The sequence below is a fragment of the Crocodylus siamensis genome, chromosome 2 (genome assembly GCF_052110815.1).
Source record: "Crocodylus siamensis isolate JL-2025a chromosome 2, ASM5211081v1, whole genome shotgun sequence".
Taxonomy (NCBI): Eukaryota; Metazoa; Chordata; order Crocodylia; family Crocodylidae; genus Crocodylus; species Crocodylus siamensis.
In genome coordinates this window covers 166,206,757-166,223,846 of record NC_143396.1, presented here as the reverse complement: position 1 = coordinate 166,223,846, position 17,090 = coordinate 166,206,757, and positions in this window count along the sequence as shown.

The following is a 17,090-nucleotide window of genomic DNA, read 5'->3' as shown; positions in this document are numbered from 1 at the left end:
CTACCACTGCTGCCATCATGCCTCTGCTGCCAGTTTTTTGGAAGTGTGGGGAACCTGAGCACCATTTGCTGCTAGCCTGGTACTGGTCTAATGCATGCGTTTGTGCATGTCTGCCTCTTTGGACTGCTGCCATACCTCAATCTCCATTTGCAGGCCCAGTGCTCAAGACTCAGGTGTTCTCATCAGGGATGTGCCCACCTTGCATCCCTTCCTAGATGAATTCCAGAGGACCCCCTGGAAGGAGGGCATTCTTTCAGTTTTACTTTTTCTATTATTCTGTGTTGAAGGCAACTTATTTCTGTTTGTTTTTTTTTTTCATTTCTTCCCCCCTGAAACTGATGGGGGGGGGGAGGGGGGGAGCGATCAACTAATCCCTGAGAACAGACAACATTTGCAAACTGGGAATAACTGACGAGCTTCCTGGTTGTGCTGTAAATGGGAAAAAGTTGCAGTCTTTTTTTCAACACAGTTTTTGTTTGAAAATGGCTGTGTATTTCTACTCGAATGAAAATCTTGGATCCAACCTCAGGAAGAACAGCAGCGATCTGGGGCTGAGGTAGGAGCCCAGGTTAGGGCTGTGGTGGAGTTGGTGCTTGGAGAATGAACTGCCAGGTCTCTGCTCAGCATTCCTACAGAATGAGGTGGCAAAGTGAGCAGAGATGACAAGTTTGCATTTTCCAAGGGCTGCTTGAGTCTAAAAAGGATGAGAACCATTGCTCTAGTTAACAATGACTGTGCAGGGTTCTTGCAGTGGGCATAGCATGCTTTTATTGCCCCCTCATGGCCATCCTGTGTATAGATGTTGACTGATCTCTTTTTGCAGGTGCCTATTCCCCATTTCAGAAGTTGAGCAAGGCATGACCCCCGCCCCCCTGCCTCCCCCTTGAGTTGCCTCCCTGCCAACTTTCAGCAGCTATCTGAGAGGAATATGGTGATAGCATGGTAGGGAATGCCCCTGTACCCCTCCTGATTCAGTGGCACCTTTTCCTTGGAAGGGTCACTAGTGCCTGACCACCCCTGGGCAGGGATCTAGGTAACTGTCTGTACCCTGGAACTCCTGAGCCTGGGACTTATTCACTCATGGCTCCTGAGATGCTGTGACAAGGCTCCCAAATCAGGACACAGAGGTGTTTGTGACTTTACCATTTACCATAAAGTTAACAAAAGCCTCTGGTGCCACTTTTTTTTTTTTTTTTTTATATATACTGGTGCTCCTGCTGCAGCAAATGTTGCAGTTCCAGTGCTGAAACTAAGGTGACAGCACAGCAAGTTGCCCGGCACAGGAGGAAAAGGCAGTGCCATGAGAAGGAGATGCTTATGGACCTTATAACGCCATCAGAAGAGGGCTGCAGCTGCTGAGTAGTGGAGTACTGGCACAGAACTTCATTAGGACCTGTGCACTGACCTGGTCAGGAAGGGCATTTCCTAGGCTAGGCACACAACTGTGTTTCAGGAGCAGGAGCAGGCTGATGCTGTTTGTGAGCCTGGATATGCTGATCAACAACCTTCAGGTGGAGGGGGGGTGGGCAGTTGGGAGAGTGAGTGAGAACCACCCAGGATGCTCTCATATTTGCAAAGAATAAGCACACAGTATTTAGCCCTCTATTTTTCCCCTTCATGCCCGGGCCTTTCCATCATATGCTCAGTCTTGGAGCATCTCTACCCGTGACAGGGTGAGGGGTACTCACATCAGCCTCCAGTTGAATTCCACTATGGCCAAGGGTGACAGGTCTCAGCCTTTCCTAGTGCCTCACCAATGATTCAGGATTATCTTGCCTATCTCCCCACCCTTTTTCCCCCCTGTTGCTTTGCAGCACGGCAAGAGATTCCCACCCCCCCAGCTTTCAGTAGCACCTCCCACAGGGTTCAACAACTGCCTCCATCAGTCCCCCACTAGGTCAAAACTATGCACCATAGCCTAACAGAACTGCCCTGTCCTGTCTAAAGGCACTGTTACGCATGGGGACACCACTCCCAGGCCAGACTTGCCCACTTGAACACCCCCACGCTGGCCCAGGTATACCCTTCTTAAGACCCAGAGGCAAACCATTTCTCTTTGTAATTGAGCCCTGCCTCCATCATGCTTTCTGCTTCCCTACCTCCTATGTCTGCAGCTTCCCCTTGCCATTGCAGCAACACAGGGAATATGGCTTGAGCCATCTGCTGTAGGCACAGTCCCACCTTCATCCCAGCCCTTGTTTGCCACTGTCCCTCCCTCCTCTTCCATGAGGACCTGCTGCCCTTAACCCTGCTTGGATACCAGTTCAAGTGCCCTGACTTTCTCAGAGGAGTTGGACTTGGGGTCAGGAACAACTCCCTTTTACCCCACAGCTTGGGCAGCTGCCATCTAGGGAGTGTGACAGCACACAATGTGAATCCCTTCAGCTCCTCTGCTCAATGGGGTGGGATGTTGCCCCACTGCCCATGAAGGGGCCCTCTCCCCCTTTTCAGGCAGGCAGTGAGCAGGCCTCAGTGGCAGTAGGCTACAGTTTGGCTAACTGATTTCTTCCCAGCCCTTCCTCCAACTGAGACAGCATCCTCAGTTGCCCCCACCTTGAATTTGAAAAGTCCTCATGTTTGGCTTCTGTTTAAACCACAAAACCAGTGGATATATTTCTTGCTAGGGTCACTTGATGCCAGTTGACTTCCTGCTTATGATGGGGCAAGGAGGCCTGGACCTGATGATCTCATGAGGTCCCTCCCAGCCCCTAATGTCTATGAAATCAATGAAATGTTTGAATGATTATACAGTTGGATTAAAAAGTTCATTCTATTCCCAAACAATCATGCCAAGTGTCCAGTGCTTTAATCAGTCCTGAATTGATGCTGTTCTGTAGCGAACCAAACCCTGTTACTGAGAGTAGGGCTAGACAGTAGAGGCAGACAGCTGCAGAGCTCCAAATAATGAATAGCTGGCAGCTAATTAGATAATGATCAGCAGGTATTGGGGGAGTCCCTGTTCCCCGTGTGCTGCCAGGAGTGACCAGGAATAACGGTCACAAGCTGGCGGAGGGTAAGTTTAGATTAGATATTAGGAGGCGCTACTTCACAGTCAGGGCGGCTAGGGCCTGGAACCAGCTTCCAGGGGAAGTGGTGCAGGCTCCTAGCCTGGGGATTTTTAAAAGGAAGTTAGATGAGCACCTTGCCGAGGTCATCTGACCCCGGTGCTCTTTCCTGCCAAGGCAGGGGGTCGGACTAGATGATCTACCTAGGTCCCTTCTGACTCTAGCTACTATGAAACTATGAATGGTCTGCTGAGATGGCCTCGGGTCAGAAGGAGCAGCCAGGGGCAAGGGAGGTAGTCTGACTTGGGTGGAGCTAGTTGCCAGTTCCTTTTCCAAAGCTAAGATAGACCCCATAAAAGCTTGTTATTAATGAATTGCACATCCTGCAAAGAGAGACTATCATTAGCCATGCATATGTACTAATTAATGTGAAAATAATCTCCCACAGAGATAATCAATAATCAAGTACAGAGTCCTAAATGAAAGTCAGATTAGGATGGGATTATGGGGCAAAATACTACTTGGTCCACCCTAAACTTCTTCTCTGCCACTGGGGGACTGTCTCAAAGAGCCCTGAATACAGTCCTGCTTGGCCCAAAGCACGGTTTGCCTGTGCCAGGCTGCCAACTGACAGCCCCCATGCCTACTTTACTAAGTATAATGGCTCGAAATAAGGAACTGGCTTTTGGGCTGGGATTATGGCTAAAAATCCTGTTTGGGCCACTGCATGGCATATCTTGGTGGCCCTGGGGCACTCTCACAGACATGTTGGACCAGAATCTTGCCCTGCCCAGAGCACAGTTTCTTTGTCCCATGCTGCTAACTGGCAGTCCCCTATGCCTAGTGTACTAAATATAACAGATTTCATAGACATTATAGACATCAGGGCTGGAAGGGACCTCAGAAGATCATTGAGCCTAGAATAAGGAACTGTTTTTGGGTTGAGATTAAGATTGGGAATTCTTTCTGGACACCCCACACCATGACTCTGTGGCACCAGGGGACTCTCCTGGACTCCTCTGACAAGAGTCTTGCCCAGCCCAAAATGCAGTATTGCCATGCCAGACTGCCAACTGACAGCCCCCCATTCCCACTGTACTAAGTGCATAGGCTTGAATAAGGAATTGGTTTTTGGGCTGGGATTATAGCTAGAAATCCTTTAGAGACCACCTCATGGCACACCTCTGTACCACTGGGGAACTCTCCTGGACATTTCTGACCAGAGATTTGCCCAGTCCAAAACATGGTTTGGCTGTGCCAGGCTGCCACTATGCTAAATATATGGACCTGAATAAGGAACTGGATTTTGGGGATTTTTAATATGATTATATGAAAATATAATAAAGGAAAAATGACTCGTGATGGCTTTTATTCTGAAGGGGTAAGGGTGGGGTTTCACAGTATTGGCAGGCGGGACACACACAGGTTTGCAGTGGACAGACAGACTGGGCTGAGGCATGGGGATGAAGAGAGCTTCCCTGTAAAACGGGTGGCTTGTTCCTTCACAAAATCATAGACAGTGATGGTTGGAAGGGACCTCAGGCGGTCATCTAGTCTAGCCCAACCCCCTGCTCAGAACAGGTCCACCCACAACTATATCAATGCAGCCAAAGCTTTCACTACCAAGGTCTTAACCCCCAAGGTTGTAGATCCCACAGCCCCTCTGGGTAACTTGTTCTAGCACTTTACTACTCTCCTTGTGAGAGTTTTTCCTGATATCTAACCTCAACTTCCCTTTCTGCAACTTGAGCCCATTGCTTCTTGTTCTGCCATCTGCCACCACTGAGAACAGTCCAGCTCCATCATCTTTGCGGCCACCCTGCAGGGAGTTGAAGGACTTGTAGATTCTCAGTCTTCTCTTCTGCAGATTAAATAAGCCCATTTCCCTCAGCCTCTCTCCTCATAAGAAGGGATCCAGGTTTTCTGTTCACCATGGAAAAACGTGGTGAAACTCAGCTTTTTCTCATTTAAGGAGAAAAACCTAGATTGTCTCTCTTTAAGAAGAAAAATGCTGGAAATTGTGGGTTTCCCCTTGCAAGCTGGCAGAGTTCTGGCCTGCAAGGGGCTAGGGGGTGGGAGGAGGGTGATCAGGCAGGAGATGCCGTGTGTGTGCATTCAAGTGCATGTGGCAGCCAGGCAGCCTGGAGAGCACCTCCTGCAGCTCTCCACAGGTAAGCCTTGCATGGGGGCATAAATTGAGGCCCCCATAGTGACAGAGGGAAGGAGTAGGGCAGGGCTGGGGCTGCTGCCCAGCTGGGGTGGTGTGAGGGGCCCAGTGCTGGGGTGGTCACCAGGCCTGGGCGGGAGAGGGATACAGCCCCAGGGGGCGGCAAGGGAACTGGTCCCCTGCTGCTGAATGTCCTCCAGATTTGTGCGTAGGGTGGGGGAGGATGCAGGCTGGCAGCTGACTCCCCACCTTGCTGCCCTCCCCGCAGGGCATGACAGACCCTGGCAGGCCAGGGAGGCTTGCTGCCGCCACCTGGAGCCCTGCACTGCCATGGTGAGGCACCCCCTGCCCATCTGGCAGCAGCGGGGGTGGTGGCACGGAGTTGTGCCCCCCACTGCTGCTGTGTGGTCAGGGGGTGCCTCACCATGGTGGCACGGGACTCCCAGGAGTGGCACTGAGCTACTCTGCCTGGGTCCCACTGGAGGCCTCCAAGCTTGCAGCTGCCAGCCTGCATCTGCCCCCAAACCCCCAGTGCAGGGCATTGGCAGAGCTCGGGTTACCCCATACCATACCTCTGTGGTATTGAAGGACTCCCCTGGACACCCCAACCATGTTCCTTGTCCCTGCACCCTTTGGCACCACACAGCTCATTGGGCTTTCCTATGCGGGTGCGCACCAGGTGCTTCATGCCTCATCTGTCAGCTTTGCTGGGGTGCTGGTTTTAGGGTGACCCCACTGGTCACCCAGGGAGTTCCCCCATTGCCAGGACAGCTCCCCCTGCCACCAAGCACAGTAGAAGACTATGGTACTGTCTCCTCATTTCTCTGGACACAAGTTTGTCGACCCAGGTAGGCATCAGGGTATTAAATCATCCGTGCATTTGAAGTACAGTACATTGTAGTCAAATCGGTGAATGTGAGAATGAATGTTGGGTTATGTATTGTTGGTTGCTACCTGATATTATTAGCTTAGTTCTGCATTTTCCTTCTCGTGTCATAAGTTCAAGTGCCTATAATTTATTTGTGTCTGTGTGCGTGTATCTTATATAATAAAGGGCTTAGTCCATCTGTTTGTCTGTCTGTAACACTTTTGGACCACACTGATTGGTTAGTGAAACAACCACCATGATGGCAGGATGGCACCACCATGATGGCAGGATGGAGGGGACAGAGGGGTGGGGGCTGGGCCAGTGCTGGCCTCGCTCACACCTAGCCCTGCTTCTTGCAGGTGACGGAGAGCTGTCATGATGGTGGGGACGGAGGGGACAGAGTTGGGGGGAGGGGTGTGAGTGCTTGCCTCACCCCCTGCTCTGTCTCTTCCATCATGGTGGCGCTCCATCGCCTCTGAGGAGCAGGGCTGGGTGGGGGAGGAGGGTGAGGACAGTGGCGTTGGAGGCGGCGATGGCGCAGGGTGCTGGTGGAGGGGGAGGGAGGGGCGGCAGGGCAAGCCTCCTCCATGCCCCCAAGAGGAGGTGGTGGCATGGGGTGGTGGGATGCAGCGCTCTGTCCCTGCCCCCTCCCCCCCTTGTAATTCTTGAGGGGCAATTCGCTAGTATGCGTGTGTGTGTATAGTATTAATGTTTGTGTGTGTGTGTATCTATCAGTTTGAATCATGTCTTGCACTGGAGGTAGGGACCTCGAGGTACTCTGCTGCTCACCTGCTACCATTTCTTCAGTGGACTGGGAGAAAGGCCAAGGCCATTGGCACTCCAGGGATCCAACACTGGCAGTAGGCCGCCCCTAGCGTCTGGACCAGGGTAACATTACTATAGTACGGTATCATGTAGACACACAACAGAGCACTGTATTCAGAAGCACTTTTAGTCTGAAGAGTTCATTGAAAACATCCAGGGAGTGACTCCTCTCTGGAATCATTTCCTTTTGCCCACATCTGTGTTTTTCCATCAAGCAATGTAGACACAATCTAAGCCTCCCAGCTTTCCCAAAGTTTTGTATATTTGTTAGAAATGGAATATTGTTAGAAATGGAGTATTGTTAGAAATGCACAGCTTGCATCTTGCACCCAATAAGAAAGAAACACTGCCAAGGACTTTTTTTCCTTTCCCAGCCTTGCCACAGCTTTTCTTATGCTAAATCACAGACTCTCCCCCAGCTTCTCCCTAGCCTTTCTCATACAGATTACAGAAGCTGGAATTCAACTGACTGTGTCCTTGAAAGGGGGGGGTTTGAACTCTTGGTGACCTATAGTAGTCTCTGAGCATGCTTAATTAGCTGATGCATATTTACCTCTCCGCCCTGCATACTCAAGTAGTTAATTATACTATACATGCGATGTATGTAGTGATGTAACCACATGTATGCTTGTATGAAATGGAAGTGAGCTGTAAGAGTTCCTGTTTCTGCACACGTGCCCAGGAGGGAGGAGATAAATACAGCCTGCAAAATTCCTTTGTTGGTTCAGAGTAATCTGAGTTTTTGACTCTGCTCTGACCCTATTTGCAAATACACCTTTTGTGCCATCTAATGAGTGTGTGTCTGTGATTTTTGTGGCCTCCAGAGAAACGAACCGCTTTATGCATCATATTGACAGAATAACACATTCATAAAACAGGTTTAATGATCCTGAATGCTATAGAGACGCCTGTGAATATTAACTGAAGGGCATGTTTTAATGCTTATGTTCTCCTTTAGTATTTTCCCCTACATGAAATCCAAAGCAGCAAAAATGGCCACCAAAACAGGAGACCATGTGTGCTGGTCATGTGCTAGGGGAGGTCTTGGAGTCAAGCAACTACATTTGAAATGCTTAAAGGTCAGAGACACCTAATCACCCTCAGGAGATTTAATCTTCAGGTAATTTAACAACTTGACTTCCACATTACCCAGATATAATTGCAAGCTTTTTTTAGCCAGCTGGATAACATAGTTAGTGATGTCCCTCAGGTTACAGATCTGGAAAAATCTGGCCCTGAGAGAGTCCCCTGGTGGCATAGAAGCAGGGTGTGGGGTGGCCCACAAAGGATTTTCAGCTGTAATCCCAGCCCAAAGCCAGTTCCTTATTTGAGCCCATATACTTAGTACAGTGGGCATGTGGGGGTTGTCAGTTGGCAGCCTGGCATGGCTAAACTGGGTTTTGGTCTGGGCAAGACACTTCTCTGCCCTCCCCCCATGCCTACACCCCCTCTTCCCCCCAGCCCTTCCTCATGCATGCACATACACACCAGCCCCTCCACACACACACCTGTGCCTCCTCAACCATTCAAATGCATATGCACATGCCTATTCCTCCTCACACGTGTGCACACCCCCTTGCTTCCTCAGACACACACGCACACATACGTGCACACACACATGCATACACCCCTGTGCCTCCTCTCACATGTGTACACACAGACACGTACTCCTGTGCCGCCTCTCACATGCAGACACACACATATGCACACACCCATGCCTACTCATGCACACACATGCATGCATGGACCCCTGTGCCTTCTCTGACACACACAACACACACATGTGTTAGAAATGCACAGTCAATGGAGTATTGTTATAATATTGTTAGAAATGGAGTGTTGTTAGAACTGCACAGTTTGCATCTCGTACCTGATAAGAAAAAACACTGCCAAGGACCTTTTTTTTTCCTCCTTGGCCAGTTTTGCTAGCTTTTCTTATGCTAAATCACTCTCTACTCCACACTCCTCCGGGTTTTCACATGCAGATTACAGAAGCTGGAATTCAACTGACTGTGTCCTTGAAAGGGGGGCGGGATTTCAACTCTTGGTGACCTAGAGAACTTTCTGAGCGTGCGCAATTAGCTGATGCATATTTGCCTATCTGCCCCTCATACTTAAGTAGTTAATTATAATATACGTGCGACGGATGAAGTGACGTGATCACATACATGTTTGTATGAACCAAAAATGAGTTGTAAGAGTTCCTGTTTCTGCACACATGCTCAGGAGGGAAGAGATAAAAGCCAGCTAAGAATTTCCTCAGGGGGCGGAGTAATCTGAGTTCTCTGAGTCTGCTCTGACCCTATTTGCAAATACACCTTTTGTGCTGCTAATAAGTGTGTGTCTGAAATTTGTTCACGTGCCTCCCGAGAAACGAACCGCAAATTTTTGCAACAATTCTTGGTGAGCCAGGCAGGAGTTCTCGTGGACTACCCCGAAATTCAGCAACAAAATCGCCTCCAGCACCACGGGGAGTGTGCACCGAGCCAACTTTTTGGGCTCGCCCGGGGGTCTGAGACGTAAGTCGGGATATTTGGGAAGTTAAAGGCTCCTGTGCAAATTTTTAGTTTCTGAGGACGCCAGACACACACTCCGGCATTTTAATCAAGATCTCTGGGGTATCTGAGTGAGTATACGAATTCCCTTGCCCAATTTGGTTTGGATCCAAGAACAAAAGATGTGTACGATTACTGGGAGAAATTTGGCCGGGTTCTCGTTATAAATCATCTGTTGTTAAGGATCTTTTGGTATTTGGTGTGCCTTGGGCGCACTCTTGTGGGCAATGGGTGCGGGTCGCTCCCGTGTAGAAAACTCGAATACGCCCTTTAGCATGTATGTTATGAAACTTTAGTAAATTTGCAAAGCAGGCAGATTATGGAGTGAAGATGAAAAAGGGTGATTTAATTAACTTTTGTCAACTCGAGTGGCCAACATTTGGGGTCCACTGGACCCCAAAAGGATCCTTTGTAGTAAAAGAAGTGATAGCTATCCATGAAATAGTTATGCAGAACGGGTATTAGAATCAATTTCCTTATATTGATTGTTGGTTGTGGGTGGTTCAAAATCAACCACCTTGGATTAAAAAATGCTTAGTAAAGTCTCATGTGATGGTTGTTAAAGGAAAGACTTGCGGAGGACTGCCTGTACTCCCTGAGTCTAATGAGGGGGGGAATTCTGAATTGACTAAGTATCGGACCCGCTCTCCGGTCGCCCTGTCAGGTAGCAAGGATGAATCAGACAACTCCTCAGGATCCAGTCCCTCTGTACCACCGCTCCCTCCCTCAGGGAGACTACCACCAGCGTATCAAAACATACCTAATGATTCAGAGCGTGAGCCTCAGCCAAGTGCCCCATCTGAATCAGGGAATAAGGGCTATTATTTGCGTAAGCCTGTAGAATCACAGCCGGGGCTGAACTGCCCGATGCGAGAGGTTATCAGAGAGGGGGTCAATGCAACTTTTGTCTACACCCCATTTAGTACTTCAGATTTATTTAACTGGAAGAATCAGAGCCCCTCTTTTCCTGAAGACCCTAAAAAGATGAGGGACCTGTTTCGATCTATTGGGCAAACCCATCGACCCACTTGGGCTGATGTCCAGATGATGCTCCAAACCCTCCTGACCCCGGAGGAAAGGAAATTAGTGTTGGGGACGGCAGAGCGCATTGCAGCAGCCAGGGTAGAAGCAGAGGGAGCTGCTGGTCGTACCTTGCGTGATACCTGCCCTGTTGAAGAACCAAGATGAGATAATCATACTGCAGAAGGAAGAGAGCTGAGTGCACGGTATCTGGGGATTATAGTGGAAGCAATGGGGAAGGCAGTGCCTCGGGTTACTAATCTGTCTAAGTTGTATGAAGTGAGACAGAGAAGAGAAGAGGATCCCTCAGCTTTCCTCGGGAGGCTGTATGAGGCGTTCCGCAGGTTTTCGGACCTAGATCCAGAAGCCCCAGATAATCAACGCATGGTAAATCTTATGTTTATTGGTCAATCCGCTGCTGATATCCGTAAGAAGTTACAGAAAACTGAGGGAGGTGCTGGGAAACCGATTTCAGAGCTGGTGGAAATTGCATATAAGGTATATGGGAATCGTGAGCAAGTGCAGGAGCGCAAGGAGGATAAAAAGGCTCAGCGACAGATGGCAGCGCTGGCAGCTGCTATAACTAGAGGTAACCCTGGAAAGGCTGGGATGCAGAAGGGGAAAGGAGAAAGAGTGGGAGCAGACGTTTGTGCTTATTGCAAAGAGAAAGGACACTGGAAGAGGGAATGCCCAAAGTTGAAGGAGAAGAGAGAGGGGGAACCAAGAGGTCACCTCGTGTGGGCAGAGGAAAAGGATGAGGAAACAGAATGAAGGGGACGGGGATCTAAGACCACTACCCTTCGGGTTGGAGCCCGAGAAGATCCCATGGTAACCATTAGGGTTGGTGGCAAAAACTTTGAAGCCTTGGTGGATACTGGGGCTACATTTTCAATGATTCCAGAAAACCCCCCCGGGCAGGAACTAGTGAACAGCATGTACTTGTGGAAGGGATTGAGGGAACGCAATCCTGACTCCCTGTTTGTAAACCACTCCTCACCAAAGTGGGGGACCATTTGCTTGAGCACTCCTTTGTATATTCTCCAAGTTGCCCGGTTGCACTACTTGGGCGGGACATACTCACAAAATTGCAAGCTGAGATATCTTTCAGAAACAATCAGGTGGTGGTGCAGCTACCTGTCAAGCAGAGCTCGAACTATCAGATGGCTCTCCTGGAGGACCGACGCCCTGCAGTAAGTTCTGAAGTTCACATGACTGGAGTAGACCCTTCGGTATGGCTGATAGAACCCCTGCGTGAGCTAAGTCAGTCTCCCCGGTAAGGATCATACTCAAGGATGGGGAGGGGCCCGTTCGGGTAAAGCAGTATCCACTCAGCCGAGCGGCGAAAGCTGGACTCAAGCCGTTAATAGAGAAATACAAGAGGTGCGGATGGCTAGTGGAAGGGTCCTCACCCTATAATACCCCCATTCTTGGAGTGCCGAAGGCAGATGGGGTCTCATACAGACTGGTCCAAAACCTGCAAGCAGTAAATAAGAAGGTCCTTTCAGACCGTCCTGTAGTCCCGAACCCACACACGATTTTGACACAAGTACCGGGGGAAGCTAAAATATTTTCAGTGCTAGACTTGAAAGATGCTTTCTTCTCCATTCCCCTTCACCGAGAGTCAAAAATTGTTTGCTTTTGAATGGGAGGTAGACCCTGGGCAGCGTACCCTGGACAAGCATGGCAGATTGATTTTGCCGAGCTCCCACGGTTCAGACATCATGGGTTTTTACTTGTCATGGTAGACCAGCTCTCTGGTTGAGTCGAGGCATGGCCCACCAGGACTGCTACTGCGGCTACAGTAGTGAAGTATTTGTTGCAGGAGATCATTCCCCGGTATTCCCTGCCTGAATCCATCGAGTCAGATCAAGGACAACACTTTGTGGGAAAGGTGGTTCAAGAAGTCGCACAAGCTCTCAAAATCACTTGGAAACTACACACACCATAGAGACCACAGAGTTCAGGACAAGTGGAGCGCATGAATAGGACCTTAAAGACTTTGCTCACCAAAATCTGTATTGAAACACGCCTTAAGTGGCCTCAAGCATTGCCGCTAGCTCTTACTTGCATTCAAAGCACTCCCCGACGGGGCCTCAAATTGACCCCATATGAAATTATGTTTGGCAAACCGCCTCGAGTCTTACCCCCTGGGATGTGAGAAAATGTAACTTTTGAATTAGGTAATAGCAAGCTTCATATGTCCATTATTGTGTTGCAGTCTGTCTTGTCTTCTCTTCACAGGTATGCAGCCTCCTTTCAGCGTCTGCCTTTAGCCGTACCGGTACATGACTTCTGCCCAGGAGACTGGGTCTTGGTGCAGCGGTGGAAAAAGGAACCTTTGACTGAGAGGTGGAGTGGCCCTTTCCAGGTACTTCTAACAACCCACACCGCTGTAAAGATTGCTGGCCATGACCGTTGGATACACCATACCCGTGTGAAACGACATCCACGAGCGTCAAAGGACATCAACTCCCAAGACGAGCTCACTCCGGAAGCTGAGTCGTCTTCGGAACAAGAAGCCAGCAAGTGGAGCTGTAAACCCACTGGTGATCTCCAAGTGTGCCTGAGATGGCTTAATCAAAGTTCAGAAAATTAGACAAGAAAGTAAAAAGGGAAAAGTTTAGGCTGTATTTGATCTCAAGAAAGGGAGAATATAGTGGGAATCTTAATATGCCTTGTTGTTATCTGTATAGTGAGAGAAGCAGGATTGAGCAGCCTTAGCCGCCAGCCTATACCCCCGCTTTCCCCAATTGCTCCCCCAAGGACAAATTTGTATGTTGACATGATGGAAAGGATTGCAGGTACTTTCAATCTTACCAACTGCTGGGCCTGTGGAGGACTCCGAGAGGCCGGAGAACAGTGGCCTTGGAGGGCTTTTCCTTTAGCCCCAAAATGGTTGGTAAGTGATAAGGCGGATGTTAAGAGTACTGGTTAAGAATGGGATGAGAACCGCAGCTGGGATCTTTCCCAAGTGGCATTAGGAGTGTACTGTATTAGCAATAATGGTACAGGGAGGAGTTTGGGACATAGCCAGTGTACATGGACATTGAAATGTGCCCGAGCATGCACTATCTGTTCTGCCCTTAATTGCAGCAAGTATGCAGGTCAATGAAACTCTACTGCTGTTAAGCTCCCAAACTCCACGTGGATGAAATATAACCCATCCACTCTACAATCATCCCCACGTGATGAAAACACCTGCTTCCAAAAGGTCAGAAGGGCAAGAGTATTATGTTTCGATCCTAACATTACAAGATGTCAGGCATATAATGAGGCCCGAAGTAAACGCTTCATACCCTACTTCTATAATTGGCAATGGGCACACCCGAATGGCACGGCGGCAAGGTTTAATAGATATTGGAGTGCCTCAAATGGCACAAATGAAATAACTGAGTGCGAGTGTAGGGATAAAGATGGCGTATGGAGATGTCAGTTTAAACTGAGTAACTATTACACTGGCCCTTTAGGGCATAGGGGCAACAAATACTATCCCCTTCTTTTCCGGAGCCGTGACCCCCTGGCCTTAGGAAGGGAAAACAGGGCCTTAAAAGGAGATTATTGAATTTGCGGAAGATGAGCCTATACGGTACTGCCACAAGGGTGGACAGAAACCTGCTATATTGGAGTAATTGTACCAGCTTTCTTTTTGCTACCATCTGAGGTTGGAAATAAGTTGGGAGTCTCTTTGTATGATGATTGGAAAAGGGCCAAGAGAAGTATTGATGTAAGTTTGACACGAGGTGGCTCCCAAAAGTGGAAGGAGGATGAGTAGCCCCCTCAAAGGATTATTGAGTATTATAGACCAGCTACATGGGCTAATGATGGAAGCTGGGGATACCGGACACCAATATATATGCTAAATAAAATCATCAGGTTGCAGGCAGTCTTGGAAATAATTACTAACCAAACTGCCACTGCTCTCGAGTTACTGGCCCGACAGAGTTCCCAGATGAGAGAAGCCATATACCAAAATCGAATGGCCTTAGACTATTTACTCGCAGAGGATGGTGAAGTCTGCAGAAAGTTCAACCTTTCTAATTGTTGTCTCCAAATAAACGATAACGAAAAAGCAATCTTAGAGATTGCCAAAGGGACCAGGAAAATAGCCCATGTACCAATACAAACGTGGGAAAACACATGGGGTAAAGACTGGTGGTCTAAATTACTTGGAGGACCCTGGTGGAAAAAAGTAGAGTTTGTGCTTTTGTGTGCTGACTGGTTTGATTTTTATCCCTTGCCTTATTCCCTGTTTCACTAGATTGATAACCACCACAGTAGAAGGGATGCAAGTTGCAGCAGTTCCCCTTAAAACGCAGACTGCAGCAAAAGTCATGGTCCTCAGAAAAATTCCTCGTAATTATCTTGATCTGCCTAAATGAAAGTGGGGAGCAGAAAGCATCTTGAGGGGGGAATATTGTTAGAAATGCACAGTAAATGGAGTATTGTTATAATATTGTTAGAAATGGAGTGTTGTTAGAACTGCACAGTTTGCATCTTGTACCTGATAAGAAAAAACACTGCCAAGGACCTTTTTTTTCCTCCTTGGCCAGTTTTGCTAGCTTTTCTTATGCTAAATCACTCTCTACTCCACACTCCTCCGGGTTTTCACATGCAGATTACAGAAGCTGGAATTCAACTGACTGTGTCCTTGAAAGGGGGGGGGATTTCAACTCTTGGTGACCTAGAGAACTTTCTGAGCGTGCGCAATTAGCTGATGCATATTTGCCTATCCGCCCCGCATACTTAAGTAGTTAATTATAATATACATGCGACGGATGAAGTGACGTGATCACATACATGTTTGTATGAACCAAAAATGAGTTGTAAGAGTTCCTGTTTCTGCACACGTGCCCAGGAGGGAAGAAATAAAAGCCAGCTAAGAATTTCCTCAGGGGGCGGAGTAATCTGAGTCCTCTGACTGCTCTGACCCTATTTGCAAATACACCTTTTGTGCTGCTAATAAGTGTGTCTGAAATTTGTTCACGTGCCTCCTGAGAAACGAACCGCAAATTTTTGCAACACATGCATGCACACAGACACCCTCCCATGCCTCCACACATGTACTCACACATAGACACCCCCCATGCCTGCTTGCACACGCATGCACAGATGTACATATCCCTGTGCCTCCTCTCTCTCATGCACACACACACCCACGCCTCCTGACACATGCACATGCAAGTGCGCGCGCGCACACACACACACACATATCACTGTGCCTCCACTCACACACATGCACACATCTGTGTTCCATCTCCCACATGCAGATGCTGGGCCCTTCTGGGAACAGCCCCGTGCAAGGACCTCTGGCTGTAAAGCATGATCATGTTTTCTGTGTGATTGTTGTATGTTGTGCCTCCTCTAGGACTTCATCTCCCATCCCCCCTCAGACCATTACCTTCAGATTCCTCAGCAGATCCTGTAAAACCAGTTGAGTGACTGTGGCCAAATCCTGGGTTGCTATGTGGGGCGGGAGTCATCAATCCCTGCAGCAAACTGGCCAAGGTTGGAGCCTGGCAGTTTTGCTGGCGCACTCTGGGTGAGGACTGAGAGCCTGGCATGTTTTAGTTGCTGTTGCAACTTCTTTTGGGTTTTTTAGCATAGCTGTGTTGCTGAACCTCAGCTAGATGTCTTGCTGGCTGTTTTGGCAGGCCTTGAATGGGAGGAAGCCATGAGAGTATCATTGCCTAATGGAGACTGACCAGGAAACAGGGTCCTGGCAGTCCGTGTGTTGGGGATTGTAGGGTCTCAGTCGGGTGGTAGAGCTGTTAGAAATATTGTTAGAAAATGCATAGTAAATGGAGTATTGTTAAAACTGCACAGTTTGCATCTCGTACCTGATAAGAAAAAGACACTGCCAAGGACTTTTTTCCCCCTTGGCCAGTTTGCTAGCTTTTCTAATGCTAAATCACTGCTTCTCCCACACTCCTTCGGCCTCCCTTTGACTTTCACATGCAGATTACAGAAGCTGGAATTCAACTAACTGTGTCCTTGAAAGGGGGGGGGGGGGATTTCAACTCTTGGTGACCTAGAGAGCTTTCTGAGCGTGTGTAATTAGCTGATGCATATATGCCTATCCGCCCCGCATACTTAAGTAGTTAATTATAATATACATGTGACGGATGAAGTGACGTGATCACATATATGTTTGTATGAACCGGAAATGAGCTGTAAGAGTTCCTGTTTCTGCACACGTGCCCAGGAGGGAGAGCATAAAATGCCTGCTGCGGCTTTCCTCAGGGGGCGGAGTAATCTGAGATTTTCTGTCTCTGCTCTGACCCTATTTGCAAATATACCTTTTGTGCTGCTAATAGTGTGTGCCTGAGAATTATTTGCGAGCCTCCAAAGAAACGAACCACTTTTTGCATCAGAGCTGAGACCATGTGTCCAGGCTGCAGCCATAAGCCTAGGCCCTTACAGCTGTCTTACAGTTGCTGCATTTCAGCCCACTAGTGTGGGGCTGAACCCCAGCCATATGTTGGCTGGCAGATTTGGGCCAGGGTGAAGTCCTGGCACTTGTTGTTTATCCAAGCCTCAGTGGTATATAGGCCGGGCTGGCTTTTTGCTGCCCAGTCCAGGCCCAGGGAGATAGGCCTGGGCCTTCATTTGTCCCTTTTGTAGTTTATACCCCTACCAAATGTTGTGGTTGG